The sequence below is a fragment of the Chiroxiphia lanceolata genome, chromosome 21 (assembly GCF_009829145.1).
Source record: "Chiroxiphia lanceolata isolate bChiLan1 chromosome 21, bChiLan1.pri, whole genome shotgun sequence".
Classification (NCBI taxonomy): Eukaryota; Metazoa; Chordata; class Aves; order Passeriformes; family Pipridae; genus Chiroxiphia; species Chiroxiphia lanceolata.
In genome coordinates, this window is record NC_045657.1 from 3,614,085 (window position 1) to 3,637,389 (window position 23,305).

Here is a 23,305-nt window from a genome sequence, read left to right on the forward strand (position 1 = left end):
CCAAAAAGAGCGCACGGGCGGGGTCCCGGCCCGCCCCTTCCCTCCCTCCCTCCTTTCTTTTCCCTCCTCTCCTTTCGTTTCCCTCCCTTCCCTCCCTTTTCTCCTCGGTTCTCCCTCCCTTCACTCCCTTCGCTCCCGGCGCCCGCTGCTGCCTGTGCCGCGTGGCCCCCGTGGGTGCGGGTCGCGTCCAGCCCGTGTGGGAAACAGGGTCACGTCCAGCCCGTGTGGGAAAACCAGGCCCAGGCGGACACGCAGGCAGACAGGGAATGGGCGGCCACGGCTCCGCGGTCGTTGGAGCTCCGTTGAGCCCGGCTGGGAGAGGGTTGGGTGTCGTTGGGGTGCATGAGTGCAGGTGGGATGCACACGGCAGCAACCTCCGATGAAAGCTGCTGTGGTGTGAGCAAGCAAATTCGCACGGCAGCAATGTCTCCATAATACCTGTAATAAGGTCTATAATGTCTGTATACTGCTTATAATAATGTCTATATGATGTCTATAATAACCTCTGTAAGGTAGGAATGAGCCTCTTCTCCCAGGGAACACGGGACGGGACGAGCGGACACGGCCTCAATCTGTGCCAGGGGAGGTTGAGGCTGGACACCAGGAGGGATTTCCTCAGGGAAAGGGTTGTTAAACGCTGGAATGTGAGGAACTGCCGTTAAACACTGGGACTGCCCAGGGAGGTGGTGGAGTCACCACCCCTGGAGGTGTCCAAGGAACAGCTGGATGTGGCACTCAGTGCTCTGGTCTGGTTGACAAAGTGATGGTCAGAGGTTGGAGCTGATGATCTCGGAGATATTTTCCAACCTAAATGATTCTGTAATGCACGAGCCTGATGTGTGAGCCATTGAACACTGTAATCTTTGCCTGGGTGAGAGGATATCTAAGGCAAGGCTAAGATGTTTTCTCAGTGTATCAGCACACAAAAGTCCTGACTCATAAAAGCATTTAATTCATTAAGCCCAAACAGCCAACACAACTTACAAAAGATGTGTTTAAGCACTTTTCTGGAGAGCAGTAGGTTTTTTCTGAACCCACACAGCACACATTGCAGTCTGCTTTCATTTAAGAGGGAAGAAAAAGAGACACGTGTCATCTACTGGCCCTTTAACACAGGAAGATATTTAGGTTCCAAAAATTCTAGTGGCAGTTGAGAAAGGAAAAGAAAAGCTGAAAAAATCCTGTGGTAGAGTGAAGCCAAGGCCCTTCTCCTTCAGGCTGGAATCCCACAGCAGAAGTCTGGAAAATTAGCCCTGCCTTCTAACTTCAGGGAGGTAAAACAGTTAGAAGAAACTGCAAAGTCACCAGAACAATATTAAGAAATAAATCCAGTTCAGTTTCTGTTGGTGATGCTTCCACATGGTTTTAACTTAAAGTTTTCAGTTTTTTAAAAAATAAATATGAAGTAAAATGAGAGAACACAAATCAAATCAGCAGTATAATGCTATTTATAGAACTTTCTTGTGACAGAGTGTTTTTGTTTCTTTCATGTTGGAGATAAAAGTTTGTATTTTGCCTCTCAGTGTCTGCTTTGGAAATTTTTGCGTTATATATTTATGTATATGGATAATAAAGATATATGCATGTATAAAACCCCTCACCTATGATGAATAATATCTCTCTGGAACCTGAAAAATTACAAATTAATTGTAGTCCTAAACAACCCTTTAGCTTCTAAGTGTAACAGAGATTTTTAAACAAGTTTCAAGTGTGATAAACTCCATTTGGCCAAGTACCTGATCCCGTGCCAGGCTGGGTTTTTGACAGCTTGGAACTCGCAGAGAAAGACAACTCAGAGAGCAGGGACATTGCTTTGGGACTGCAGAAAGTGAGGACCCAGGGCTTTGCATGGACAGAAATTTGGATGAAATTTAACTTGATGGTTATGAGTCATCTGTGAGGGTCTTTCTTGCTCCTCCAGCCAGGCTGCCACAGCTGGGATCAGCAGGATGTGACATCTGTCCAAATTCCCTCTCTGGAAAAGAGTGGGGCTTGGCAGGCTTCTCCCTCGCAAAACCTTCCATTCCATTTGGTTCAAAATAGCCTGAACTTGGTGACCTGCCAAGTGCACTGGAAAAGACACCTGTCTGAGGCTTTTTTGGGGGAGAGCAGCTTCCCATAATGATGAAAGGGAAAGAATAGTCCACGAGTGGCTCAGATTTGAAGGAAGTACCTGCTTCTGGGATGGCTTTAGGGTGTCAGGAACAGAGCTGGGGCCGTGGCTCCTGCTATGACTAACGTATATGATTTTGTCACAGGTTCTGCCAAGACCAGAACTAACCCAGTCCTGCAGATTTGATCCAAAGGACATTATTGTTTGTGGAAAAGCTCCCAGTAAATTCAGTACATGCTGGACCTGCTCTTTAGACCTGCCTGCTGCAAACCAGCTCGTGCTTACGTTTGTAGTGGTGAGTAATAAGGCGCTAAGCTCACAAGCTGTGTGAGTCCATGTTTATGTTTTGGCACAATTGGTAATCTCAGCTCAGAGTTTTGTTTGCTTGGGCCTCTCAGCAGACAGAGGAGGCGCAGAACAGCCTTGCTGTGTGTTACACTCTGCTCAAGAAACAGGGAGGAAGAAGTCATGAGAGACCTGCTGCATCTTTTAGGCTTCTAAAGAGCAGCTGATCCCTGACACAGAGCTGTTTCTGGGTGGTTCCTAACATGCTGCTACGTGGGTTTTTTTTTTCTAAATCCCAGATACATCACATTCATATGTTTCTTCTGGGATTTAAAAACAAACACTGAACCTTTTCCAGGATGATATTTCTACCTCCCCCACTGCACTACGAGCTTTGCTTGCATCACTGCCAACATTTGTTCATTTAAAACTAAGAAATCTTCCCCCAGTGGAGAGCAGGTGGGATTGGATTCATTCTGGCCTGTGAGGGATGTGTAGACACACTTAGTCTGGCCATGAGGGGCCTGTGGAAGTTGAAGAACTGCCTTCAGTGTAATATCATTGAACGCTGCATGTATCAAACTCCCCGTTAGTAAAGACCTGTTAAGAAACAGCCCATGATTTTGAAGAGCAGGTAGGACTTCCCAGAGGACTGGAGTTCCTGCAGCGTGCTGCACCATATCATTCAGTGCAAATTCCCCCCAGTGGAAGTCACAGCCAAGTTAATGCATAAAGGCTGCTGATTTGAGAGCCCCAGACTGAGTCACACACGGTCTCTCTGCCAGACGTGATGACAGCCTGCCTCTCCCAGCCACTTCAACTGGAGCAGCAGGTTCTCAGCACTTGTGTGAATCAGGAGCTCCATTCTTGGCTGGTGCAAATGGCTGCAACCACAACGAATGGACAGTTCTATACAATGGACTCACACCCCTGAAACAGTTCTGGTGAAATCTGGGTATATTTATTATTCATTGTAATCTACGAATCAAGATGCTTGAAAGAGTCACCATGTGTTTAGAGCATCTTTGCACTGTTCTCTCCAGTCTTTGTGAGAGGGCAGGAGGAAAAGTGAGGAAACACACAGGAATCCTTTAGGGCTTTGGCCAGCTGAAATCTACCATGTTCTAGTGTCTGTTGGTTTAAACTGCCAGCTCAGTAGCACCCACTATTCACAGGCTTGCTTACCTGTGCAAACCACTGTGCTACCAGCAGGTGCTGGGTTCATTCATCCCACTCAATGTCTGACAAAACCATTTAGATGCAGGTAATTTCCAAAGAAACATATTTACTGTGGCCAAAGATACGTAGCCCTGTTGGCTGGGCATTTTCCCTTCCATTCCCAAACTCTGTGGTCATGTCCCTTTCTTCTCTCCCACAGTAGTTTAGGCCTTTGCTCTGCTTCTTTCCATACATACACACCTTAGCCCACAGTAGCCCAGTCTCCAGCTCCTCCAAGTAAAGCTACATCCTGATAAGACTCACCAAGGTCAGACAGAATATTCTGTGGGCTCTTCATGCCCTTCCTGTCCTTTGCAGTGGAAGCCATTCACCTCTGTTTCTCTGGTTTGAGAACTTCCAGTCTGGAAGAACATTATTTAAATCCACTCTGGAGCCTTCATTGGATATTGGCTGTCTCCAGGCCACCGTTCAGATCATAATCAAAACTGCTCTTTGCAGATGAACACTTACAAGGTCCTTTGGGTCTTGGATTGCTCAATTCTTTCCTGTCTTCCCTTCAAATAGCACAGTGCTGTGCCTTTGGGGGATTGTAGACATCCTGGCTCCTGGGTTCCCAGTTTGGAGCCTCTGCTCACCCTTTTCCAGATGAAGAGTGAACACCAAAGAGACAAAGGTTCTACAGGCACTATCACATTCCCAGGAGTAAGTAACCAGGGTGGCCTCACCAACTGGTGTGTCCAGGCTCTCAGAATTACAAAGAATGAGTCAGAAGAGCTGAGTCCCAATTCTGACTCTGCCCATGATTCTCTGCATCATCATATTCCCTCTCAGCTTCCTCAGCTGAAAAACAGGAGTCATAATATTTCCTTACCTACAAAAGCTGTTAGGAGGATTATTGCATTGTTGTGAATTCCACAGATGAAAGGTACTACAGAAGAAAAAACTGCAATTATTGTTTCAAACCTCTGCCCTAGTCCTGTCATCCTTAACTTACTGAATAGCACTTACTCAATCGAGGAAATCCTGCCACTACAGTGAAGATGATCATTGGAAAAGATGACTCTCTTGTTGCAATAAGAGCATTTATCCCCTTGTGTTCAACACCCTTCTCCCTGCCACTGGGATGATCAGAATCACATAATCCCAGATATTTACTACACGTTTTTAAGCAATCTTCTATTTGGGCACTATTATGTCTTTATCCCAAACATGGCTGTTATTGAATAAATTCCCTTTTTATAACGTTTAACATCCACTCTAGAGATAGCAGCTGCTGTGAGTCTGCTGCTGTGTGAGGTCTCTTGGAGCCCATGGTGGCTGATGGCTGACAAAATAGTCAGAATGGCCAAATTTGGCTGCCTGGAGGCGTGTGGAGCTCAAATCAGCCTGTCATGTGCATGTACAGCGTGCCTAGGGATGTGCCCAGAGATGGAGGGCCAGAATGCAATGCCAGTTTGGTATTCATACCCCTTCAGCAGCCTTCTCCACTTGGAAATCCCAAGTGCAAATACTAACAAAGAGCTCCCCTGCAGTGGGGAACTGTGGTTTTGATGGTGAAACAGTGCTGAATGGTGAGGTAAAAATCAGAAGCTTGCAGTTAGTACCTACAGCAAAGGTCAGAAAATTGGTGCTCTAGGTTAGTGTTCCCAGCAGCTCCTGAGTCCTGTGAAATACTGTTGGGTGCAGTCACACCAGGCACTGTGTGTGGCCAGTCCTCACAAAACTCATCTCAGAAACAAATATCTCCCTTTTCTGCTTCCATCCCCTCTTGTTTTGAAAAGAATCAAGACTCCAAGAGCAGAGAAGCAAAAACTGCCAGTGTTTAACAGCCCTGAAAACCACGTGGGTTTGCACAAATAACATTTCTCTTGTTGAAGCCTGTGCACGAAGCTTTTGAGAAGCATGTTGGTACCACTGTTCATTATGGGTTAAAAGTACTGCAACAGGAGGAATAAATACATGGCAGGTGTTCGTTAACAAGGTACTAATTGGGTAACTGGAGGTGCAACATAAGAGACCACAGAGGCCAATCAAAAGGCTCTGGGTGAATCTTGGATGCTCCTCTGAGCTCGGGGAGCAGGAGGAGGTAAAAAACCTGCTGCTGTAGTCTTGCATTTTACAGAAAAAGCTGATGTTAAGGTGTTTCAGAAGAAGCAGACTGTTACATCTTGTGCCTGAAACTGTGTGACAAAATCAGTTCAGAATTTAATTTAGAGATTGCAACTATCTTTTCCTTGGCTGAAGTGCTTTTACTTTGGGCTAGGTAATTCGAGCTTGAATTGTTCTGATTTGATTTCACTGTACCTCCTATGGGGTTTATTCAAACTGAGTCAGCCTGTGCCTGTTTGGCTAAACCATTATCTCAACTCACTGCCTTGCATAAAGAAGGCTTTAGGGATCCCAAAATATGTTTGCTTTCCTAATCCCTTGGAGGATGCAGTGGGGTTCTTCAAGCACAAGTTTGCAGATCTGCAGGTAGGTGTGTGAGTGACTCGTGTGTTCCAGGTTGAAAGCTGATAGTGGTGAAACCTCTGGGGACAGTTTCCCATGTGAACTGTTTTGCCTGTTCAGCCTGATGCGTAATGAACATTACAATTTGGTATGAAACTTGTCTTACACCCACCCTGGGTGAGATAAGGACGGATAAGGTGTAATTGGAGACTGCTTTTGGGTTGCAGTTTGGATACACCCTTCATTGACAAGCTGGTCTTGCATGTGGATTTGCAGTGAGGATCAAACTCCAATATTTAACTTGTGCATGTTCCTCTGTGAGGTGAGTGCCCTGCCAGCTTGGAGGGCTTTGTGCTCTCACATGTTTATGCTCTCTGGCTTTTCTTGTCTCTGCCTTTCTGCCTGCACCCCCCAGTTTCACTCTGCTCTCCTGTTTCACTCCTTGCACGTTGCTGGGGTTGCTGAACACTTTGCATTAGGAGCCCCCTGTTCAGCTCCTTATGGCTCTGCCAAGTCTTACACTGCGGCCAACACGTTTTTGTTGCAGGAGTTTGCCTCAAACTAAAATATAAGTGCACTTAAAAACCAAGCTTTCAGATTATGGCTCAGCTGAAAACGAGCCTTTAGAGTGCACGGAGTCCGTTTTTCCGAGTGTTCATAATGAACACTCAGCCGATTGTTCCCTGCCCCCTCCCTTGGAAAGCTTCAGCCTGCCAATTTTTCCCAGCCCCCAAGCCCAGAGCGGCAGCAGTTTTCATTTAGGGACTCTTTGGTCATGCTCATGATTTGGTGTCTGTGTATGTTATGGCATTCATGAATTCATACTCTGGTTATCCATGTGGATCAGGCATGTACTGGAGCAGGACAGTGCATTCAAAAGATCTGACCTGGTTCTTTTCAGCTCTCAAATGCTTTGATATATGTCTGCTCTTCTAGCATTGCCTTCACAATGGGTGCAGAGCAGAACGGTGGTAAAAAGTGCCTTGTGCTCAAAACCCAGTCCTTCCCTGGATCCCTGGTATCTGGTATTCAGGACACTTGTAGGCAGGGCAGAGTTCAGGTGGTGTTTCAAAGAGGTTTCCTCGCTCAGCCTGGCAGTGTGGAACATTCAACCAGACACAGGGCAGGTTTGTGAACACCAATGTGATGGTGCCCCTTGAGAAGACCCAGATTTTACCTTTTTCTCGCTGTTTGCATGCTGTGTGTTCCCACAGAGGCCACGTGCTCTGGGTGTGGAGGGCAGCAAAGTGATTTTTGGGTACCTGAAGTTAAAAAGAGCAGTTGGCAAGAGGGAAGTCCAAGTCACAAACTAACCTAGAGTGGGGTTTGGGTGTTGATGTAGATGCAACTTCACACACTGCCTTGCAGAGGAAATACATCCAAGAGCTGCATGGCTGTGAGCGAGTTTCTGGTTCCTGAGTTTGCAAAGCCTTGAAGTTGAGTGGAAAAAAGCACTTTTTCTTGGGTTTGGTTAAGGCACATGCACAACTTTGGTTCCATCCTCAGGCAGCCACAAGCACGGCTAAGTGGAATTTTCTTAAACATCTCTCCTCTTGCCTGTACAAACCCCAGTCTTTCTGATGATATCATACCTCTGGAGAAATTTCAGTTCCGTTGCTCGTGTTTTTCAAAAGCTAAACTTCTGGAAATAAGTCTTTTTAGTAAAACTGCCTTCACCTTATGGTTACAATAAACTGACTTATTAATTGGCAGCGATGTGTGGCTGTCTGTACCAGCAGCATGGCAGCCTCTGTTGACACGTGTCCACAGAGAAACCCCTAACTCTGTCTTATTTCATGTTGGCACTCAAATGTTTCCCTTCATTTATTTTCCAATGGTTCTACTCCTTTTTTTCTTTTTTCTTTTTTTTTTTTTTTTCCCTGCAGCAATTCAATCATAGTTTGGGTTATAACTATTTTATTTTAACTTCTGTTTGCATTTGTGGATTTGCTTCAGGACATGGGCTGTGTTGCTCTGTTGCTTGGAAGCGTCTGTAACAGTGCTCGTGTTTGTTGATGCTTTTATGGTGTTGTGTTGGTGAAATTCACATTGTTTTTATTGCATACATTAGATTAATTTCTGTTGTTTTCAGCAGTTGACAATATTATGAAATGCATCAACCAGTGTGAACTACGTCGGGTTGTGGGTTTTCTTGATGGATTTTTTTTTTTTTTTTTTGGCCAGCTACTACTCCAGCGTGCATTGGCGGCGGGCTATTTTTATTGCAGCTCGTATTAGTTGTTGCGTAATAAATGTGAGAGCGCATTACCCAATGCAAACTGCGATTTAAAAAAAAAAAAAACAAAACCAAACACAAAAAAATTGGGGGGAGCGAGAGCAAGCCAAGCTTCCCGCAGTTGTGATTTAAAACTCGGTCCCCGCGTGGGTCCCGCGTTTCCAGCCGCACTTTTTAAGGGTCTTGCCGTACCTTCGGAGCGGCGGAGGCGCGACGGCGGGCGGGGAGCGAGGGAGGGAGGGGGAAGAGGGATTTTCCCCGGCCATGTCTGCCCGGGGGACACCCTCCAGCCGCCGCCTCCCCGCGGGTCCTCCCCGCGGTCCCCCCGCCCCGCAGCGAGCTGGGGGTTCTCCCCGCCGGGGGCACCGCGTTCGGCGGCCCCGCCGGCCGCTGACCGGGGCATCACCCCTGCCGTCCCTCTCCCCTGCCCGCCGGCCCGGGGAGGGCGGGAGGGGGCCGGGGGGGGACCCGCCGGCTGCTGGGACTTGTAGTCCCGGCTGCGGCCACCGCTTCTCCCCCGTCCTTGCCCGGGACTACGGTCCCCACATGGCCTTGCGCCCCCGGCGCATGAGCGCTCGGGCGCTGTAGCGCATCTATTATACTGCCTTGCCGAGGATAAAAAGAAGAGCAACTGGAGGGACTATAAGGCAAACGTTGCTGGAGCTGCCGGGGCAAAGTAATCTATTTAATCTTTCCCTTTATTTGTCGGATGCTTGGGTGTGCGTTGCTAGCACTGGGCCATGGTTTCTGGAGGGAGGGGGGACCGGGGAAGAAGGGGGAGGAAAAGCAAAACCCACTTGGGAAAGGCCAATGCCGATTTTTATTTTTTTTTTAATTTTTTTTTTTTTTCTCCCTCCTCTCTTCTTCTGCTCCTTCTTCTTGCGGGAGCCCCGCGTCGCTCCCCGCGGCCCCGCAAGCCTTTGTGCGCCGCCACAATGCAACAAAGCGCGGCGGGGCTGGCTGCAGCCTGGCCATTGATTTCCTCCCGGCCCCGCCGCTCCTGCCCACCCTTTTCTTCTTCTTCTTCTTCTTCTGCCGCTTCTTCTCCATCTTCTGCTCCCTCCTCCCCTTCTCTCCGAGCGCCCGAAGACGCCCCGGCCGGGCACAGCCGCGGCCCCGCCGAGCCCCGCTCCCCCCACGCAGGACGGGCTTTCTTTCTCCCCCCCCCCTCTTTTTTATTTATTTTTTTTTTCTTTTCGTTTTGGGTTTTTGTTTTGTTTTGTTTTTCTTCTTCTTCTTCTTCTTCCCCCTCTCTCGCTCGCTTTCCCTCTCTCGCTCTCTCTCTCTCTGCCCGCCATCTTTTGAAGGGGAAAATTAGGGGCGAGGAAAAGGAGGGCTGCGGGCGCGCTCTTAAAAAGAAAGGGGGGGGGGGAAAGGGAGGTTAAAAAAAAAAAAAAAAAAAAAAAAGTGGGAAGCGAGGGGAAAAAAAAAAGGGGGGGGGAGGGGGGAAGCGTGGAGCGTGGCGGGGGACTAGGCAGGCTGCAGCCCCCGGGGCCGGCGGTGTGCGGTGCCCGGTTCGGGTGCGGGGCTCGGCGGCCGCCCCGCGCCCTGGGCCAGCGCCCGCCCGCCCCGGCCATTTCCCCGGCCCCGCCGCTGGCTTGGGAGCTGGAAAAAGGTCTGAGCAGGCAGCGTAGGATGGGCTGGAAAGTGCGCGTTTCGCGTGTTGTCCGCCGTCCGCATGCGTTTATTTGTGTATGTGTGTGTGTGTGTGTGTGTGTGTATCCAGCTGCTTCGCTCGCGTAAATATCCGGTGTTTACCAAACTTCTGCAAATAAATGGAAACCCGAGGGTTCGTTGCCTAAACTCGATACGCTTTCTAGGTGTAAAAAGAAACGCAGATCGCGGATTTATATATAGAAGTGTCGTGCTATAAATAATGCTGCCGATAATAAAATGTAAAACTTCAAAACTCAGCCGTCCTTCTCCTCCGTTTGTGCTTCTTGTTTGGGTTTGGCACCTCCCTGGGCGCTGGGGATAGAGCATTATTTGTAGGCTGCTTGGTTTCACTTTCAAACAAAGCTGTAGTGTTCAGGTCGCAGGGTCTGTGAGCGTCCTTAAGCTGCGTGGTTGGGTCTTGCAGGGTGTTAATTCAGAACGTATTTCCTGCGGAATTGACTTTTGACAACGTGGAGAATGCATTCTGTAAGCTTCGTGATAAATGTTCTGTGACAATCCCATACTGTGGATATTCCTTCCTGTTCGTGTCTTCAGGAGCTAAAAGTTACTAAAATAAACTTGTTTGGATGAGCAAATGTGATGGCTTCACTAATATTTCAAACTTTTGCGTGTATGGGGTTTTTTGTTTGTTTGTGGGTTTTGGTTTGGTTTGTTGGGTTTTTTTGTTTGTTTGGGGTTTTTTTAATATCTTGAGTGTCTGACACTGGTAAATAATAGTAGGTTAGGAGTTGACATAATTAGCGAAGCACACCTGCTGTTCTTTGCTGGGAATGGAGAAGCATTTTTTTTAATATGCTTGTTAGTATTTTTAATGTGTTCAGTGTACGTGAGTGGGCTGAGGGGGTGTGTCTACACGAAACTGGAAGTTTAGTTTTAAAGCTGAAACTGTTGTCTTTAGTTCACACAGTGCTAAGTCAAGGTATTAGAGAGGGCTTGGCGACTGCCATATGTGCTGCAGTGTTTGGGTGAGAAGTGCAGAATAAATATGCATCGATCAAAACAAACAAGAAATCCCCAAAGCAGTTTGGTTACTTTACAAGCAAAAAAAGCCACGATCTGTATTGCTTACAACTCCCCAACTGCTTGAGTGTACTGGGAATCCAAGTCCTGCCTCCTGATCTGCAGATCACAGCACTTTCAGGCTGCCGGGTGTCTCATTTTGTTAGTGCAGAAGTTTGGGGAGTTTTTAATAATACACTGGGAGGCTCCTGCTGAAACAAAATAACTCCTGACCTCAAAGCCTTCCTTTCTGGAAAGAATAAATGCTAAGATTGTGTATTTCTTTCTCTTCAGCCCACACTGGATAAAAATATTCACTCATGAATGTATTTGGTGTTTTGAGACAATGTTTAATAAAAGGGTTGAGCAGGGGGTAACAGTCTTATACAATGCTCAGCATAAGCTTGATTGCAATATTGTCTTCAGTGCTGAGACAGTAGCTATTCCAGTGAAAGGCTTTTCAGTTGTAGCGACCTATGCACGCAGAGTTTAAATTAGGAAAGAATGCACGTGCAGTGTGAAGTGTCTGAGGTTTGTTTTCAAAACCGACTTTGGAGTGTTGGTTCTGTTATCTTCAAATAAAAACCAGGCTTCTGGAAATAAAACTTGTGCCATTTAAGCACCGAAGTGCTTACAAAAACTTTAGTTCTTGTCATTAAAAAAATATTTAGAGGGAAAGCATATTGAAGGCTGATGTTCCAGCTCAGTAAGCATGCTAGGGCAGCAGTGCTGTTTCAGTGTCTATCTCCAAAGAAAGCTGGTGGGGGTTTTTGTTTGTTTGTTTTTTAGTGTCTGCAAATGCAAGTATTTTAGCAGATTTCATAGCTGGTTGTTTCTTTGCACTGGGTACAATTACTTAAATCACAGTTTTTAATAATCTTGCAGAATGCTTCTTTCCTGAGTTAAGAACCATGTGTTTAAAATTCTATCTTTTAACTCTCCCCTAAGATGGAGGGAGTCTAGCAGAGGTTTTTGGTATCCTCAAACCTTTCCTGCAGGCCTGGGATCCAGCCTGCTTGACCCGAGGGTCTCTTCCCCATGAGGCTGAGGGCAATACACACGGATGAACCAGTTTGCTCTGGTGAAGGCTGGGGCTTCCCACCGTTTTTACAGACACATTTTTTTACTTGGTACAAGTTCTGAAAGATGCTGTTTAATATTTACCTCTTCACTTTGAGGGGGGGCACTTGTGCAGTGGGGTGTGGGTTTCCAGCCAAGCCCTGCTGCACTCCTAGAATCTCACTCCTCCCTGGAGTAATCTGGGAGCCCGATCGCTCTTGTTGACAGCACAAACAACTCGGGAGTCAAATCCCTCTCCTCAGCAGCAGCTGAGTGATGTAGTGAGGTCTCATGTTTCAAAGGCTTAATTACTTTTACAAAATATATTACTCTGTCTGCTTTGGTAAGCTATCAGGTGCGCTCAGCACAGGCAGAACTACACTTTGCCAAATAAATGAACAAAGAGTGTTTTGCATCTGAGCGTTGTTGATTGTTTCTCTTTAATCCTGGTTACTCCTTCTTTGCTAATTTGCAAAATTCATTAATCCTCAGTGGGTTTCCCAATCATTACCATGAGCCATATGTTTTGTTTTGTTGTGTGTGGTGTTGGTGTTTTTTTGGTTTTTGTTTTGCTTCTTTTTAAATTGCCACATTATTCTTCAGCAATAACCCAGAGCACCGTTGTAAGCGATGGAGTTCTGGGAATTAGGAGGGAGCCATTGTGTGCTGTGCTGCTCAGTGAGCTGTCAGGACATTTTGGAAGGATCTGTGGTGCATCTCGAGCTTTTCATTCCACAGGATCTTCCTGCGACATTCGTGTGTTTTTGTCAGTCATTAGTGCTTGTTGGACGTGAACAACTTTCTCTGGGGCACACTAACTCTTTAACCCACTTGTTGCTAAAGCTGATATTGGGAGGATGTAAATTCTTCTGGAGAGCAGTGTGGAAATTCACTGTAACATGCTGCTTTTTCTAGTAGTTCTTTTCCAATTCTTCTTGATAAGATACTGACTGAAGAAACACTGGCTTCTATTTTGGATTCCTTTTGTGCCTTTCCAGGCCTCAGCCTCCTTTCAGCAGATGCTGTCACGTTTGGAAATACTTCAGCAACATAGATAACCTGGGCAGAGGAGTTTTTTCTCCTTTCTTGGGACCAGGGCTTGACTTTCTCCTCTCCACCAGCAATGCAACAGGTACAGCAAAGAGGTGAAATTTCTGTGCTTGGAGGACCAACCTGGAACAAAATGCCCTGGCTGAACTGATTCCATTTAGCTTCAGACTTTGAGGTTTAGACTCAGACGTGATTGACACTGGTTTGCTTTGGGAATTATCCTTGTTTGCTCCTGTCTTTCCTTTAAAAAGAGAGAGGCAGGGACAGGAAAGGATTGCAGTTTTCCTTGAGAGCTGTTCCACTCTTGAAGTTTACACTTGGAGCGCTTCACTGACACAGTTGCACTGATATCTGTGCAGAGGACTCATGCCCTGACACTGTTGTAGAGGCCAAATACAACATGTATTGAAGAAAAAGCATATTTTTCCTTCTGTAACTTTATCTTTTCAACTGCTCCACTTATCCTCATGTAACACCACAGAGGGTGCCTGGTTGCTTGTATGGCCGTGTCAAGATAAATCTGTTTTCTAAAACTACCCTGATCAATCGGCTTGGCCATAGGCAAGTGCAGAGTTTGCAGTCCAGAGCTTTTTGCTGGGAGGGGATGTAGGATGTAGCTGCCTTTTTGCTTACCAAGGCTGGTTTAGGAACTGTGTTGTGCTGTGAGCTGTAGTGAAAGTGATAAGCTGAGCACGTGTGTGTGTGTGTGTATGTGTTCTGAACTGTGTGTGCAAGAATTGTGTCTGGGTTCAGTGGAGAATGCTGTTCCTTATTGGAAAGCATTGCTTTTTTTGCGACTTTTCTGTTAGTTAGAGTCTGAAATAGCGTTGAAGTGCAGCTCTTCAAGATGCCATATGAAAGAGGGAATGCTCCCCTAAGTTTCCCCTGGAGTAAGAGCTTTATGGATCAGCCTGTGTGCCCAAAGTGTGTTCCTCTTCTAGGCAGGAATAAACCATGTGGGAATAAACTGAGATACTTGTGTCCACACTGTAATGGTCATACTTGCTTTGACTTGAACTTTATCCATATGTAGGAGCTTTGAGAGGCTTAGGGCTTATCTGTCCTAAGCTGTGGGTGCTCTCAGCAGGACTGTGCTGGGAAAGCTGAGCTCCTCCTGTGAGGAGTCTGTCCTTCTGCCCAGAGCAGTGTTCCCTGGGTGTCTGAGGCAGTAGGGAGCACCTTCCCCTCTCTTCCTGAAACAGCACCCTCTGTTCCCTATGTAGGGTGGGGTAACAGACTTTAAGATCCAAATTTTTCCCTTTCCCACAGACTGTTTGAGGGTTTAAATCAGATGCATAAACTCAAGACAGCAAAAGTTGCTTTGATACTCTCTCAGGGTATGACAGCAGCTTAGCTATCACAGTTTGTTCACACCTCAGCTGACCTGGAACTTCCTTGCATAGCTGAGCAAGTTTGTGGATCTACCCAAGCTTAGCAAAATCACTTTTCATCGGAAATAGTAGACCCCATACAGCCTTTTGCACTTGTGTGACTATGTTTGCTTTGAGTTAACACGTTGAGTTATTCTGGGACAACATGCTTGTTCAAACACAAGGCACTTCAGTTGGTTTGGAAGCAGATTAAGCCGAGTTGGAGGGAGGATGCACAGGGGACAAGTGGGGGGTCTTAAATTTTCATGGCAAGTGGCTGCTGCTCTGTCAGCAAAGCTGCAATAACTACCTTGGTGGGTGGGTGCACTTGCTCTGCCCCATTACCAGATATAATGTTACTGTGGCTCAGCTAACAAGCAGTATATTTATGTCATGGTAATTCAATCACTTTCATTTCATTCTTCATCCCTGTAAACTGACTTGATTGTCATATATTGATTTTTACGGGAGAGATGCAGTGCTGTAGTTGTAAACCCAGAGCATGATCTTAACCAGTGGCAGCTCATCCATTCTTACCACACTTTTGTGATCCTTCTCCTCCTGAAATGAATCTGTTCTTCTTCAGAAGAGTAGCTTTAATCATTTAAATATGTGAAAAGAAATTTAAAAGTGAAGTAGGGGAAAGTGCTGGAGCACAAGAAGAGGGTAAAGGAGGTCTGTTGATGAAGGTGTTTTCTGTAATGAATCACTTTGGTTCTGCTGTGTGTAGTGAAATGCTTCTAACAAGTTAACAGACGGATGTGTGTCTGTTTATTGGAAGTCTGTTGATGTTTGCAGGGAGCTGCCCCTAAGGATAACATCTGTAGCACTTGTAAATGATATTAATAATGCTGATATATGGCCTTGCAGTACTGGTGGTGTAAGAAAGAATTGCAGTGTAGGTTATTAGGCACACGGAGCAGAAAACAACCCTTTAAATGGGTAATACAGAGGAATTAAGTGCTGTTTGCAAGGGCTCTGTATTTTAAACTTGGCTCAGAGTGCTTTTTGTCCTTAGTTTCATTAAGAGGAGGCAATCTTCCTGTTCCATGTAGCCTTTTAAACTCAGTTGGAAGTGGAATTTGACTGTATCTAAACCCCCCTCCCTAACAGGTGTCACAAAGGACCTCTTGGGTGTTGTGGTTTATCTTTTAGAAACGTGTTTAAAGAGCACTGGACTGTGGGAAAAGGGATAAAGCAGATGGCAGTTTGAGCTTTGCACTTTCTTTTGATGATGATTAGTGTTGTACTTAGTAAAGAAGTTGTTTCCAGAATCCCAAGTGATGCTATTTGGACACCTTGTAAATACAGGTTCCTCTGTGTGTTTGCTTTTTATTTTCCCGTAATATTTAGTACAACCCTAACGCTGAGAAAGGATTAATCTATAAATGCATGGGAAAAGGCTAATGACTTTAATTGTAGATGGCAGTGGAAATATTCATATCCCCATTTTACAAGTGAGGAACTGACAACTGCAGCGTGGGGTACCAGAACTGAGCTGAGGTGTCAGCAGGCTGGTTTGTAGCTGGGTTTTTTTTTTTTTTTTGTAATTCTGTGCAGGTACAGCAGATGCTTGGAGATGCTCTGCCCAGCAGGGAAGCAGTCAAGCTCTTGTTGCTTTTTCTTTTCTTTTTTAGCCTTTTCTTCAAAAAGCTTTGTGTCCAATAATTTCTCCTTTTGAAAATCAAAGTGCAGAAAAAGAAACAATCAGGGCAAAACCTGTTGTGGAAAGACTGTGCGTAATTTATTCACTATACGCTGAATCAAACAGAGGGAGCTTGAGGTTTTTCCTTATACTGTGAAAGCACACAGAGCACCATATGCTGATTATAAAGGGGGAAGGACTGACTTTTTCAGAACACAAATGTTTACCTGTGCAGATCACATCCTTTAAAAAGCAGAAAACGAGGGCCCTGTGAGGGTGCAGACACCCAACAATCCCATTAGTTCTGGAGGCCGTGCGGGTGTTGCCACGTTTTTCTTTACTGGGTGTACCTAAATGCTTCTGTTGTGCACGTATCAGCTTAAACTTGGGTCAGTGCCAGAGCGTGGGGGTTTCTCTGCTGTTTTGTTTTGTTTGTGTTTTTAATCGTTTCACTGAAATATGGTTTGCTGACCTGAAGTTGGCAGAACGGTTTTCGGGAGTCGCAGGATGAATCGTCAGCGGTAACACTCGTTGAAGGAGGAGGGTTATGGTGCTCTTAGTCTGCAGTTAGAAAAGTAGGCTGGTTGTGTATGATCCAGCATTTAACAGCAGCCTGTGGTTAATCACATTTTCAAATTGCATGAAATGGGAACCTTTAGCTTCTATCTCCTCACTCAGTTCATTCCTCCTCTCTTCTGAGTTCCTCTGTGTTTTGGTTTCTCCCAGAGGGTGTAGATTAGCTCTCTGTTTCCTCTTGCAGTTTATCTGCTCAGTGTATTTGTATCTGTGTCTTTCCAGTATCTGTATTTGTATCTGTTTCAATTTCGTTTCCTGAAGGAATGTAAGCAGCAGGAGCCCAAGGCTGACTTCTGCTGAAGCCACTGAATATCAGGTTGAGACTATTCAGCATTATCATCCAGCACTGAAATGATTAACAGCCTCAGCCTGCTGCTTCACTTAGATGGTGTGTCCAGGATGGACCTGTTGCTCCTGGACTTTTAGCTCTGTGGTTTCTTCTTAGCAGCTCTGAACAAGGGAGATTTTCCTCTGTTGCTCCATGTGCTGTGGCAGTATTGCCTGATGAGTGGTGGGCAAGCAGGAATTCAGAGATTTCCTGCCACTGAGATCTGTTGCAAGCAAGTTCACAGTGAAGGAACATCAGCCTGACACACAGTTTCAGACTCCTACTTTCGGAGCAGTTGGTGATGCTGACATGAAGGATGCTCAGAAAGGGTGACCGTGGTTCAAACCCAGGTAACAGATGGATTTGTGGTTCTGTTTGGTCCTGAAGTATGGATTTGAATGCATAAGCAAGGGTAAGCAGAGGCGGAACAGTAGATTCTGTCCATCTGTGAAGTTTAAAGTGATAATACAAGAAACATGGAAAGGTGGAATAACAGAAAAGGCATCTATCAGATAGCATTTGAGCCAGTTGTGAATTTGCACAGTTGGCCAATTGCAGAAGTTGTGACTGATTCAGTGGAGGCTTTTGCTGTGCCCGTCAGCAAGGCTTGAGTTTGGGATCACCAAACCTTTTTTCCCCTCCTTGACTGACTCTGATGGTGATTCCTTTTCTTGACTAGGCTGTGTTTCTTTTTGTGCTCTTTTAGCAAATGTGATGGAAGAGAACAACATCTCCATGCTTCTGCACACCTTATGCTTGTGTGGTGGGACTTCTCTAGCAGGGGTCTCCTGCAGGGAGAGGAGGCATCTTCAGGGCATTGATTAGATCAGCTCTCATTGCTATTGTAACTGAGACAGTGGGAACATCCACACATCTGATCAGTCTGATGAGACTCTCCAGCCCCAGATACCCAGCACTGAACCCCCTTTGTTATTTTACCTCTCTGTAACAGACAGCTGGAGAAGGGGTTGACCCAGGTAGAGAAGCCAGAAAGTGCAGAGAGCTTGAGTAAGTCTTCCTTAGAAAGAGATTTATCTTGATTGACCAATTAACTGTATCTTGTAGGTGATAAATCTGCAAAACCCACTGTGGTGAGGTGCTGAGCCACAGGGACCGTGCAGCTTATCAAGGGGCAGAGTTCCTTAGCACTCTGCAGGATCAGGCTTGAAGTGGTTCCTGAATCACAGAGGACTGAGCTGCTGCCTGTGTTGTGGTTTGTACTGTGCTTCCAGTGTGCTCTCAACCACGTTCCTGCCTCCATGAGGTCCCCTGCCCCCCCCATCCTGCTCCTGACGTGTTGAGAGCTTGTATGGTATGTGGCCATGTGCCAGCACCTTCCCAGCACTTCCTTTTTGCCTGATGTCCAGGGCTGCAGGGCTTCTGCTGCACGTGGGCTTTTGGGAAGCTGCAGTAACCCCTGCAAGTGCTAGAAGTTGTCAAATAGGAGTGCAGTGGGTTGCACTGCACTGGAAAAGAGAGAAAATATGCTCTGAAGCAGGTTCTCCTCTTTCCCTGTAAATCATGACTCCCTGCTGTCTGGCTTTTCTCTGGCTGTGCACCCAGTTAGGTGTTGTGGGTTCAGCCCTGTGGGTCACACAAGGTAATTTCATTGCATCTCCACCTTTCCCCTCTGGCAAGAAATGGCACGAGCAGACTCTGCCCAGACATGTGGTTATCCCAAACACTTCCCTTTTTATGCCAAATCTCTCTTATGAAACAGCCCAACTTTTTTTTTTTCCCCACTACCATAAAGATAATTGGTGTATCTTGTGAGAGGCACAACCACCAGCATTTTCCTGTAAAGAACCCACCCATTCCCATCCTGTTGATTTGACTCTGCCTTCCCAGAGTGTGGATGTGCAAGCCACCAGCTGCTCCAAGGACTTTGAAACCTGTTCATAGAGGCTTATTTATTACAACTAAGCATTTGTTAACTTTTTCATTATATGTCACCCAGTTAATTTGCTGAAGTGTCTCCTGGCAGATTTTTTGCAAGTGCAATTCAGTTTATCTCACACATCTCAGTCCAGTCCTTACTGCAGAGTCAGGTCTCAAATCTGGCTGAACTCTTTCAATCAGGAATCCAACACAGAGTAAGCTCTGTAACCACTCACTTTTCCTTCCTCCTGTAGCCTTGTTAACTGTGTAACTCAGGAGCTTGCACAAAACCAACATATGTTTGAGTTAAAATTTGTCTCCAGTGTTTTCAGAGGACCACAAAAAGCAGGGCTGGAAGAGATGTCCAGAGGTCATCCTGTCCTCCCTAATGCAAAGCAAGGTCAACCATACCTAATCCATTACTGAGGCTGGTCACTTAGAACTGTTCTCAAAAGCCAGTTCAAAGCTATGAGAATGAACTTGTTTTAGTGTGAAACATTACTCCCTGCACTTGAACCTGCAGCCTTTAGAAAGCAGTTGAGCCCCATATGATTTGTGTGTTGCAGGAAGTATGTGACCTGCATTTAAATTCTTGCTCTGACTTGATCAGAAGTGCTTCCCATGGAATTGGCAACTTGAGGGAGAGAAATACTCTAGCCTGTGATTATCAGAAAGACCATCCCTTTATCTGAGGTACCTAATAGTGTTTATAAAAGTCTCCGGTGCTTTTATTAAAGTGACTTTTGGGTGCCATTGAGTTTGAAGGCACAATGTGAGACATCTTAAAGTAGCATGATTTTCAGGGAGCACTGAGTGTGTATCAGAGCTGGAGGCCCTTGAAATTACCAGTTCTGGCTGATTCCTACCTACTGGTTAGGAACCCACAGGCTGCTTACTGAGGAAACACCTGCTCTTATAATAGCCAAGGAGAGACCAAGGGTGGGAAATCCATCTGCATAATCTGATGAGCATTAAACTAACCAAGTCAAAAGCCAAGGAATTGACTTAATCTGCTGTTGATCTTTTTCCTTCCCTCATGCAGAGGTAAGTTCAGGACACTGCATCTCCCAGTCTCAGGATGTTATTAGGGCGGTGCTCAAAATAATATGCATGAAAAGCAAATCTCTGATGTGTGGAATTAATGATTTGGGAGACAACAAGGACAGCTTTCAGAGTGCAGAGCTACAGTGTGCCACGGGGGCACTCACAAGCCAAACTCCCAGATCCTGCAGTGAAGCCAAGTGTAAATGCTTCATCCCCAAGTCTTGAAGGGGTGGCATGTTGTGTGTATTGTGTGTGTCTGCCAGGGCTGTGTTGGCTGATAAAGCAACTTGTCTGTCCTCAAGTCTTGGTCTCAAATTGCAGATCCCTGGAGTTTGAAGGGGACATCCCTGTTAACATGGGGTTAGTAGGTAGTGAAAGCTGCCTGAAGCTCAGTTCCTATGTGGGACTGGGAAGGGAAAGGAAAGCAGAGGAGAGGAGGAAAAGGATATCCTGCAGCTTTGTTTCCTTATGGAGGACCCTGGAGGAATGATGTAGCCCTTACTTTCTACAGCCATAGAATGAAATAGGTGCAACCTTTAAATAATAATGTTGTCTGACATAAAGGTCATGTTGAGGTTTAGCAGTGTTGCTAAACCTCTCCTGCAGAGAAAGTCTGGGCAAGATGGTCATGGTTGGGCTGCTTCTCTGAGATGGGGAGTTGCATATGGTGGCAAATCTGACCAAACTTCCGACTATTGCTGCTGTCAGGGGAAAAAGGGACCGAGCATCTCCTTTGGTGGCTGCAAGGAGCCAGTGTGGGGGAGCAGTGCTTGGAGCAGCAGCATGAGGATGCCTGCTCCGATTGCCCTGCTGAGTCCCTGTGGGTCTGGCTGCTGGCTCCATCCTACCTTAGAAAGCCTCAGTTGCTGCCTTTCGTGTCTGTGGGAGCAGTGCTGTTTCCCTGACACAGGGAATGAACACAGGGCCAGGCACCAGCTGGGCTCAGGACTCTGCTCTCAGCTCTGCCACTCGCTGGGTGGCCGTGGACAAGTCACCTCACCATGGTGTAATGTTGTGAGCACCAGCTCTTTGAGGCTGGAACAGGGTCTTGTGTCTGCAGAGTGCAAAGTGCCAAGGGACCTCAGTCTCTGCCCAGCTTCCATGTGCTACTGTAATGTAAATAATAGTGTGGAGATAACGATGAGGTCAAGGAACATCTCTTAAACTCGATAATTTTCCCTGATGGGAAGATTTATGTCGCTGCTTCTGTCAAGGGCTGGAGTTGTGCCAGGTTTTGATCAGTGTCCGAGTAACCACACAGAAATACTAGACCAAGGAGAGGGGAAAAAAAAAAAAAAAAAGGAGTTGTTGGGCTCTCCTGCTAACATAAAGATTGCTACCTCCTAATTTTGCAGTCACAACAAATGCCATCCGGTCCTGCACGAACGGCAGCTCGGGAGGAGCCGTCCGTTAAACGCTGGGCACTGCCAGAGGAAGTGCAGGGCTGTTGGCTGGGGCAGCAGGAGTGCTGGCACACTGCACACTTCACAGGGCTTTATAGCTGCTTTTAAAATAGTCCCCACCACTGCAGACAGCCTGTGGGCTGCATCAGCCGAGTGAAATGTTCTCCTGCTAGTACAGGGAATTATTAACATGTTTTCTCCACGCCAACTGTCTCTCCGCTGACTGACCCATGCAAGCAACTCAATGAAAGAAAAGTTTGGTTGTTATTTTTTTTTTTTAAAAATCCTCCCAACCCAGCTGGGTTTTTTTGATGACTGGTTTGGCTGAGGGTTGTGCCAAAGCCCACGGCCTTGCTGGATGCCACGCTGAGGTTGCAACTTAGCACAAAAGGACAGACTGAAACTTCAGAGAAGCAAGATTTATTTGAGGGTTTGGGTTTTGCTTTTAATTATCGTCTCAGACTGAATAAGAAGGAGGAGAAATGCTCAGTGTGGGAAGCAGTGTTCACTCTTCGTGTGTGACAGCACTTTAGGGTGTACTTTACATTTATAATATCAAAACTGTACTTGTGCAGCCAGAAAAATCAAGGACAGCTTCTGCTACTCAAACATTACAGGTCTGAGGAACAGGATAAGTAGTGACTTAAAAATTAAAATTTAAGAAGCTATTACTCCAGGGCTAAAAGAAGTCCAACCTTAGCCCCTCATTGGAAAGTGCACCTGATGCCTGTGCCAAGGCTGGTTTTAGCAGTCTTTGTTCCAGGCTTGTACAGTACCTTGTACAGTGGTGTCCTGGATCACAGCAGGGCTCCCTAATAGTTTAAATATTTATTGATACTCGTGCAGTTTCAGTAGGTGCTGAAGTGCTTGGACTAGAGCTGTGTATTTCAATTCTACTTGTAGTTACAGGACAATTTGGGTAAATTGCTTGGTTTGTGTGTTTGAGTCTACGTAAGTGTCCTCTCGGATGATTTGTGTGGTGAGTTGGGGTGTCAGATGGTTGTGACTCTCACTTTCCTCATTTAATAAATGATGTCTCACAACCAGCAGATTTCTCAGGCAGGGCCATGACCTCTTGAATTCAGTATCGCTGACTTTGGACATTTTCAAAGCATTTTAACCCTCAGCTTGCAGAATCCTCATAGTGCTGCTTTTTGCTTTCTAATTTAATACCATTTTGAAACTTTAAAGGTGAAAGAATGGCTGTAGAAACAAACTTTTAAAGATTACAGAGTGATCCAGTATCAAAGCAGCTTCCCCAACAAATGATGAGGAAAGCTGATGGACCAAGGGTTAAAGGGTCAGTGAGGCATATGCACATTAAAGCTGTATTTATGGCAGAACAGAAACTTCCAGTGCTGCCAAGATAGCCCAGGTAGCTTTTCCTCTCTTTCAGCTGCAGGATCCAGCATTTCAGTGCCAGTGCTGTTAAGAGGTTTGTAGCTACTTTTGGGTGTAATAACCAGTGAGTTGGAACGTGCAAGTTAAAGAGGATCAGCTGTCCAGGGACTGCCTGACTCGGCTGTCGTGGTTCTGCCCCTCCTTCTTTTGGTAATGTTCTTAATTAAAATCCTTTCTGAGTTGTGTCACTGATGACTGTTACATCCTTCTTTTATGTGCACTGTACAAGCCTTGTTTAAGCTTGAGGATCAAAATGGGCATGTGGAGAGCCAGTGTCTGTCCCAGAGAGTTTACAGGCTGCTGGGTGGAGACAGAAAGGAGCAAAGGAGCTCCCACTATCTCCATGACACAGATGGGGAGCTGTGGTGTGAAGATACTGAACACCTTGGCTAAGGTCAGAGAGAAAGTCTGAGAGAGGCAGCAGCTAGATCTGTGTTCTTTTGAATTACAGTTCTGGGATTTAATAAAAATTAATTAAATACCCTTATCAAATGGAATATGAGAGGTAGGAGGGCATCAGGAATTTCAAATGAAAAGAGAATCATATTTAGCCTTAGGTTATTTAAAGGGAAGACTTAAGTTACACTGAGTAGTTTCAAACTTGTGACTGA

At 46.0% G+C, this 23,305-nt stretch overlaps 1 protein-coding gene across 5 annotated transcripts in view; it reads left to right on the top strand.

Moving 5' to 3' along the window:
• Positions 1–23,305, top strand: part of BRD3 (bromodomain containing 3) — a 45,508-nt gene that overhangs the window by 371 nt on the left and 21,832 nt on the right. Inside the window, exons 2-3 of one of the 5 annotated variants that reach the window (XM_032708579.1) lie at positions 2,259–2,408; positions 6,256–6,350. The gene's annotated coding sequence lies outside the window, so the exon portion shown is untranslated. Of the gene's footprint in view, positions 1–267; positions 449–2,258; positions 2,409–6,255; positions 6,351–8,823; positions 8,941–23,305 lie in introns of those variants that run through there. The other 4 variants (XM_032708580.1, XM_032708582.1, XM_032708578.1 and 1 more) reach the window with 4 other exon arrangements.